Source organism: Arachis hypogaea, chromosome 5, assembly GCF_003086295.3.
Source record: "Arachis hypogaea cultivar Tifrunner chromosome 5, arahy.Tifrunner.gnm2.J5K5, whole genome shotgun sequence".
Classification (NCBI taxonomy): Eukaryota; Viridiplantae; Streptophyta; class Magnoliopsida; order Fabales; family Fabaceae; genus Arachis; species Arachis hypogaea.
The window spans coordinates 43,904,071-43,911,838 of NC_092040.1; positions in this window are offsets into that span (position 1 = coordinate 43,904,071).

The window sequence follows — 7,768 nt, forward strand, 5'->3', positions numbered from 1 at the left end:
AGAGTTGCCTGTGGAGCCGATCGCCAAATGATGCTAAAAGATATATCTATGTGACAGATGGTAATATAGTTGTAGTCGAAACTATAGGAACCTTTAGATTATGTTCCACGAGTGGATTTTACTTGGATTTGTTTGAGACATTTTGTGTACCATCATTTAGACGGAACTTAGTTTCTATTTCTTGTTTGGACAAATCATGTTATTTTTATTCGTTCGAAAATAATAAAATCATTCTCTTTTATAATTCAAATAATGTTTGCTCTTGTTGTTTGGTGGATAATCTATATAAGCTTGATTTGAATTCCTATAATAATGAAATACTACAAACAGGTACAAAATGAAAACTAAATGAGAATTTGACATCTTTATGGTACAAACGCCTAGGCCACATCTCTAAACAGAGAATTTAGAGGCTCGTGTCGGATGAAATTCTTGGACCCCTAAATTTGGCGGACTTTGAAGTCCGCATTGGGTGCATAAAGGGGAAAAGGATAAACGAAAGGAAATTAGGTGCCAAAGAGTTAAAGATGTCTTAAAAGTGATACATACCGATATATGTGGCCCATTCCCTACTGTCTCTTGGAATGGACAACAGTATCTTATTACGTTCATAGATGATTACTTTCGTTACATGTACTATATTTAATTCATGAAAAGTCCCAAGCTTTGGATGTTTTCAAGTCTTTCATAGCTGAAGTTGAACTTGAACTTGAGGAAAAAATTAAAGCTTTCAAATCTGATCGTGGTGGTGAATACTACGAAAGATATGACGGTTCAGGTAAGCAACGTCCCGGGCCTTTCGATCTTTTTTCTAGAGGAGTGCGGTATTATTCCGCAATACATTATGCTAGGCAAACCTAGCATGAATGATGTTGCAGAGAGAAGGAACCGAACTCTTAAGGACATGGTGAGAAGTATGATTAGTCATTCTTCCTTGCCTTAATCACTCTAGGGAGAAGTCTTAAAGACCGTAGTGTACATATTTAATAGGGTGCCAAGTAAAGCAGTTAACAAAACCTTATGAAAATTGGATTGGAAAAATGCCCAATATAAAGCATTTGCACATTTGGGGATGTCCAGCTGAGGTGCGACCTTATAGGCCGCAAGAAAGAAAATTGGACTTAAGAACAATTAGTTGCTACTTTGTTGGTTACGCTGAGCGTTCACGCGGGTATAAGTTTTACAATCTTGCATCAAGGTCTATTTTTTGAAATGAAAAATGCGAGATTTCTTGAGTATGTTAAGTTTGGGGGGGGGGGGAGAAAATATTAGGAATGTTGCTTTTAATGAGGATTCTATAACTGATAATGATCAGGTCTTTGTACCTATTATTGTTCAAGATCCTGTTACAGTACAAGAAAATAATGAGAATATCGTTGTTGCTCAAGATACTACTACAACACGGAAAAATAATAAGAATCCTCCTCAATCCCAATCCATACAACAAGCTCAACAACCTCAAGAAGTGTCATTAAGGAGATCCAACAGAGAAAGGAGAAAATCCATATATGGTCTCAAACAAGCTTCCGATCAATGGTATCACAGGATTAATCAAGTCATTACCTCATATGATTTTGAGGTAAATATTATAGATGAGTGTGTATACCGCAAGTTCAGTGTGAGTAAATATATCTTTTTAGTCTTATATGTTGATGACATTCTACTTGCCAGTAACGATATAGGCTTGTTGCATGAAACTAAGAAATTTCTATCAAACAAATTTGAAATGAAAATTCTTGGTGATATCTCTTTTGTATTAGGAATCGAGGTACTAAGAGATCGTTCTCAAGGTATTCTTGAATTATCACAAAAGGACTACATCGAAAAGATTTTAAGTAGATATAGCATGAAAAGTTATAGACCAATGGACACACCCTAAAAATGATCTTGAGAGGACAACAATGCATGATAAACCTTATGCATCAGCACTAGAGAGCTTAATGTATGCTCAAGTCTACACACGTCCTAATATATCATTTATAGTGAGAATGTTGGATAGATACTTAAACAATCCGGAAATGGATCATTGGATAGCTGTTAAACGTGTAATGCGTTATCTGAAGAGAACAAAGGATTACATGCTTACTTGTCAGATATGAGAAAATTTGGAGATCATTAGGTACTCTGATTCCGATTTTATGGCTTACGGTTACAAAACTTTGTCACTGAGTTTCGTATAGTAGATGACATTTAAAGGTCATTAAAGATATTTTGTGACAATAAGTCAGCAGTACTATACTCCAACAACAATAAGAGCTTGACAAAATCGAAGCATATAGACTTCAACTTCTTAGTTGTCAAGGAGAAAGTTTAAGAAAAACAGATTTTCATAGAACATATAGGAACAGACTATATGCTAGCAGACCCATTAACTAAGGGATTGATCCCTAAAGTCTTTCATGAGCACACCGCTTGGATGGGTATCAATATTTGTGATGCCTTGGTTTAGTGGGAGTTTATTTTATGCTATATGTCCTATGATAAATATTGAATTATTTTTCTGCAGAATTAAGTTGATGGTTTATTTCATGTTATGTGAAAATGTTCATTTTGCAATATTTGGTTTGTGTTTGATCTCAATAAAGTTTTTAAAGTTGGACCAGTTGGGAATAGACATGCATGAGATCATTTGGTATGTAATTTTCATATTACTTATCTAAATTTGATCTATGTCATTAAGTATATTAGGATGGTGATTGTTGTGGTTCAGTCATGACATTAATGTGATAAAAGCTGCGGTAGTTCCATATCTAATGTATAAGACGGACCAGATTGTTAAAGTAATAAGGGAAATAGCATTCAGATGCGCACATAAAGTTTATAAGATGTGATTATGTCAAGAAAGAATATATGTATAGTCTAAGTAGGAGATTGTTAGGAAATTCTTTTAATTTCCTAATTTATTTGTGGGTAATACATATATTAATTATAATCACAAATTATGCTATTTCAAATTAAATGACTTACATAATGGTGGTCTCATTTATTGTTATAAATGCTAAATTGGATAAATCATAATTACTTTTGATTTGAAATTAAATGAGAATAAAACCAGATATTATCTTTTGTTCTTTAGATAATTATTTTTTGGATTTTAGATATATTATCGTTTGGACTTTAGATACTATTTTACTTGAGCTTTAAGGTTTAATTGGTGTCATACTCAAATATAAATAGTGCCATTATTTGTTACAAAAAGCTTCCAGTGAGCTTTCTCTCCTTCACAAAAAGCTTTCTGCTTGTCACTATTTGTCACAGAGAACTTTTTATTTGATGCTCTCCATCATCTTTTTTGTTTTGTTTCTTTCTATTTTCCTTTTAAAATTTCTTGTAATCAATGAAATTCAACTAATTAAAGTAATGTTCATTCTAACCTTAAATTCATTGATTATTTAACAAAAATTCTTAATAAATCAATTGAAATCAAAAAGAAAAAATATTAAATATGCGCACGCATCAAAAGCAGGAATAGAGACCGAGTGAGAAAGAAGGAAACCTGAAGACCGCGTCGCTGCTTGTGACGACAGCAGTGGCAATGCTTTGGAGGTCGGCGACGGTACGACAAACGAAGAGAACGGGATACTTAATAAGGAGGTGAAGCTTGGGAGGCCCAACGACGCTGACGGAACGGGAGAGGAGCAAAAGGCCGAAAGCCATTACAAAAAAATCGAGTTCATTTTCTGAAAGCATAATTTGTGGGAAAAAACAAAGATTTAATTTTTAATATTTTAATAAATTATATAATTATTCATTTTAAAAAATAATTTAATCACAAAATAGTATAATTATAGTTAAGATAATAACTAATTAAAAAATAATATATTATGAAAAATAATTTACATATTATTATAAAAAGGATAGGATAGAATTTAGATATTAATTTTGGTTCAGTCCAAATAGTAATTTATTGACATTGGTTAATGGTAGTGGATTACAATGCTATAGCAAAAAACTACGAAGAGGACGGAAGGGGGGAAGCTTTAGCCTTCTAGTTGGCCAAAAGCTCTTCTTTTTGGGCTGGAGAAAAACATGGAGTTTAATAACAATATGTAAACTTTAGTGTGGATCTGACCAAAACTATTAACTTTTTAGTATGGGTAGAGTTCAGTCACCAAAAAAGAAGAGTTTTCGAACAGATAAAGGTGTAGAATAACTGACCAAAAATAAATACCAAAAATAAAACTGACCAAAAATAAGACCTAGAATTTAAACTTCTGTTGTTATATATACACTTATACTATTAATTTTATCAAACCTATTCACCAAAAATAAATAAAATTCTATCAAACCTTATAACAACTTAGCATATTAACCAAAGGTAACAATATTATACAAATTTTTACAATATGATATACTTTGCATATATCATAATCCTATCCACTTTCTTGTGAAAAGATGTATAATGTGGTAAATGTTTAATTTCGTTCCTGAAATGATAAATATTATTCAATTTAATCTTGTCTTTCAAAATATTTAATTAGTTAAAATAGTAAATAATACACGAGTGGAAAGAGAGAAAGTATGCAAATAAGATGTTAATTTTTCAATTAAGATAAAATTAAAATTTTACATTTCTCGTTAATTTAGCTTAATAGAAAAATAAATTTTGTACTATATGTCCGAGATCGCCAAACTTTGTGATGATTCTGCTAAATAATACAATGCATTACAGAGCCAATTTAACACTTAAATCATATATCAAACACACCCAGTTCTCTCAAGAGTTTTTTTTCTGGGACTTAAAGCACATAGGCATATCTATTTTTGTCTTACATACTGAAATTCTATTTTTTCATAAAGTATTTTTGGTGAATTCATTTTTCTTTTCAGCCGAACAAAAGGATTTATGAGATTATAGAGACAAGATGATAGAAGCATAAAACATAATGTCCCCAGAGTTGAGATGATAGTATGATTTGTTCATGCGCAAAACTCAACACTAAAGAAAGACTATACAAGATGGAAATTATCAATCATATTCAAGGACCAAAAACAATCTATTTTATTTTATTTTATTTACTTAATATAGAGAAAGTCTAGAGGGCTAACATTTTTATTAAAATTTGATAAATACTTAATCAATAAAAAAATAAATAATTTCATATCATTAGATGTAATCTCACACAATTAAAAATACTAATAATAACTAATAAATAACTATAAATCACAAAATTTAATGTCTCTAGCACTCCTCTTAATAAATAATTTTGTTGTTCCAGAGTATGGCTAAGTAATAATTCGAGGAAGAAATAAATTAAATAAGATTGAAACTCACAAATTATGGTAGGATGGTGCTTGTGTCTTTGGTAGTACAAATTTACAATTAATAGTAAAGTTACGCTTAGATAGTACACGAGTTTCAAATTTTTTGTCATTTTGTTTTCCTTTTTTCTGATTTCTTTGTAAGTGACTTTATCTATGGCTAATCTCTTTTTTTTATTATTATTTATGTTATTTATAAAATATTAAATAGATGATCTCACTACCAGAAAAAGTAGATTACAAATAAATTTTTTGGATGGAATTTTACTGTTAAAAATGTTAGATATTTTATAAAATTAATAATTTGCGTACCTTTGGTCATTATCAATAAATTCTTTGATTTAATTTAAAAATTTTCAATTCTTGAATTACAAATTCAAATGGAATCAAAGTGTGTTTGTTTGTTATTATGTAATCAGAATTAGAGACTCAAACTTTATAAAATTTATGAACAGTCGTATTTTTTTCATCAAAGAACAGACAAACTGTCAATATAATTAATTAATAATTACAACACCACCCAAACTAATTTCTATATTAACAAATTGGACCACAATTAGAATAAAAATTCTAACATTCTCCTACTTGGTCCAACATTTGTTACGTATAGTTTGTAATTACATACTATGCTTAAACAATTAAGATAAATTACACGAATTATAGCGGTAGGTTCTCATTAATCGAGTATTATCTTCTATGTATTACAATGTAACATCTCCAAAGTGAATAAACTCTGTAGGAATAAGCCCAATGCTTATTCTAGGTCCTTCACTGAATTTTATTTGTCATTCTCAATCATGTATGCGCATATATACTGACCAAATAAGAAACAAACAATAATAGGAATTTCATATCCGATCCAAATATGTCATATAATATAACATAAGTCATATAAGTGATGTTACAGAACATAAACCCATACTAGTAACACGATCCTTAAACAATTCTGGTGTACGCCTTTTGTCAAAAGATCAGTTATCATCTGTTTAGTACTAATATGCTCTATCTGTACCTCATTAGACCTAACTCAGTCTTTAATGGCTAAGTACTTAATATTGATGTGCTTATTTCGACTACTACTTTTATTATTTTTAGCCATAAATACAGCAGCTGAATTGTCACAATATATTATTAATGGCTTAGAGGTACAATTCATAATCTTAAGCTCAGAGATAAATTTCTTTAATCAAACATCTTGTGATGTAGTCTAAAAACAAGCAATAAATTCGGCTTCCATGGTAGAAGTGGCTACAAGTATATATGCGTATACATGATTAGAACAGATGATTGGAAGGCTAAGAAGATAAAGTTAAACCAAAATCGTGTTTGACAAAGGAGACATGGACAGAGACAATGTGTCCAGAAATAGTGAATTAGTGTATTTTGTGTCCATCCTAACAGGAAGAATACGGAGACACTAACGAGGGACACAACTTATTTTTTATTTTTTCTTTTATTATTCTTGTTAATTTTTTATAATGATATTTTTTATTATTATATTTTTCATATCAAATTTTTTGAATTAAAAAAATGAAAATAGATTGGATTTTCATAATTTGTTTTAGTTTATCACCGAATAGAATACAAGAACACAAAATTTTATATCTCTATCTCTTATATCTTATTCTCCGTGTCTTGTCTTGTCCTATTCTCAGAAACAAACACAACCAAAGAAATGGAATGTGACTTATATTAACTATTACAAGAAGGTTAGAATGCAAATAGTTCTAGTACGATTTTACTACTGTTCCGCCATGCACCCTCATCTTTTCGGATAAGGACTATAATAATGATGAGGATGATGACGCTGAAGATTATATATAGTTAATATTTTTAGTATGGTTGAATATGATGTGCCAATATACTTGTATTTATGTTTTGAATTGATTACTTGTTTTTAGTATTTTTCTTCTAGTTTGATAACATGATAAATTTATTTATTTTTTTGAAATATTACAAATGTTTTAATACAAATTTGATTTCCACTAAAATTAGATGAAAATCTATCTTAATTAAATTTACATTTATTTTATATGAAAATAAATTTATTTTGTGATAAAAAAATTTTAAAACAAAAATTCTATTTTACCTTACTGATAGAGTTATCACAGATAATTCATTGTTGAAAAAAATTATAAATACTTTTTTAGATTGTAATTATCGACCAAAAGTCTGTTGAAAAATTTTACACAAATTATCGATCGAAAATCTGTAAAAATATGACATTTTTAATGAAATGGATGAGGCAATAACCGAAGAAAAGTCTGTCGATAACAAAAAAAAAATCTGTTAGTAAATTATCTATGAAAAAATATCTGTTAGTAAATTATTACTGATGAGACTTTTATCAATGAACAAAATCTGTCGGTAATTTTATCGGTGATTGAAAATTTATCTATAATAAAGACAATTTTTCTATAAATACGACTGTAATATACAATTTTTTAGTAGTATATTTTCTATAAATTTAAATTATTAAATAAAAACACATGAATGTTCACACTTT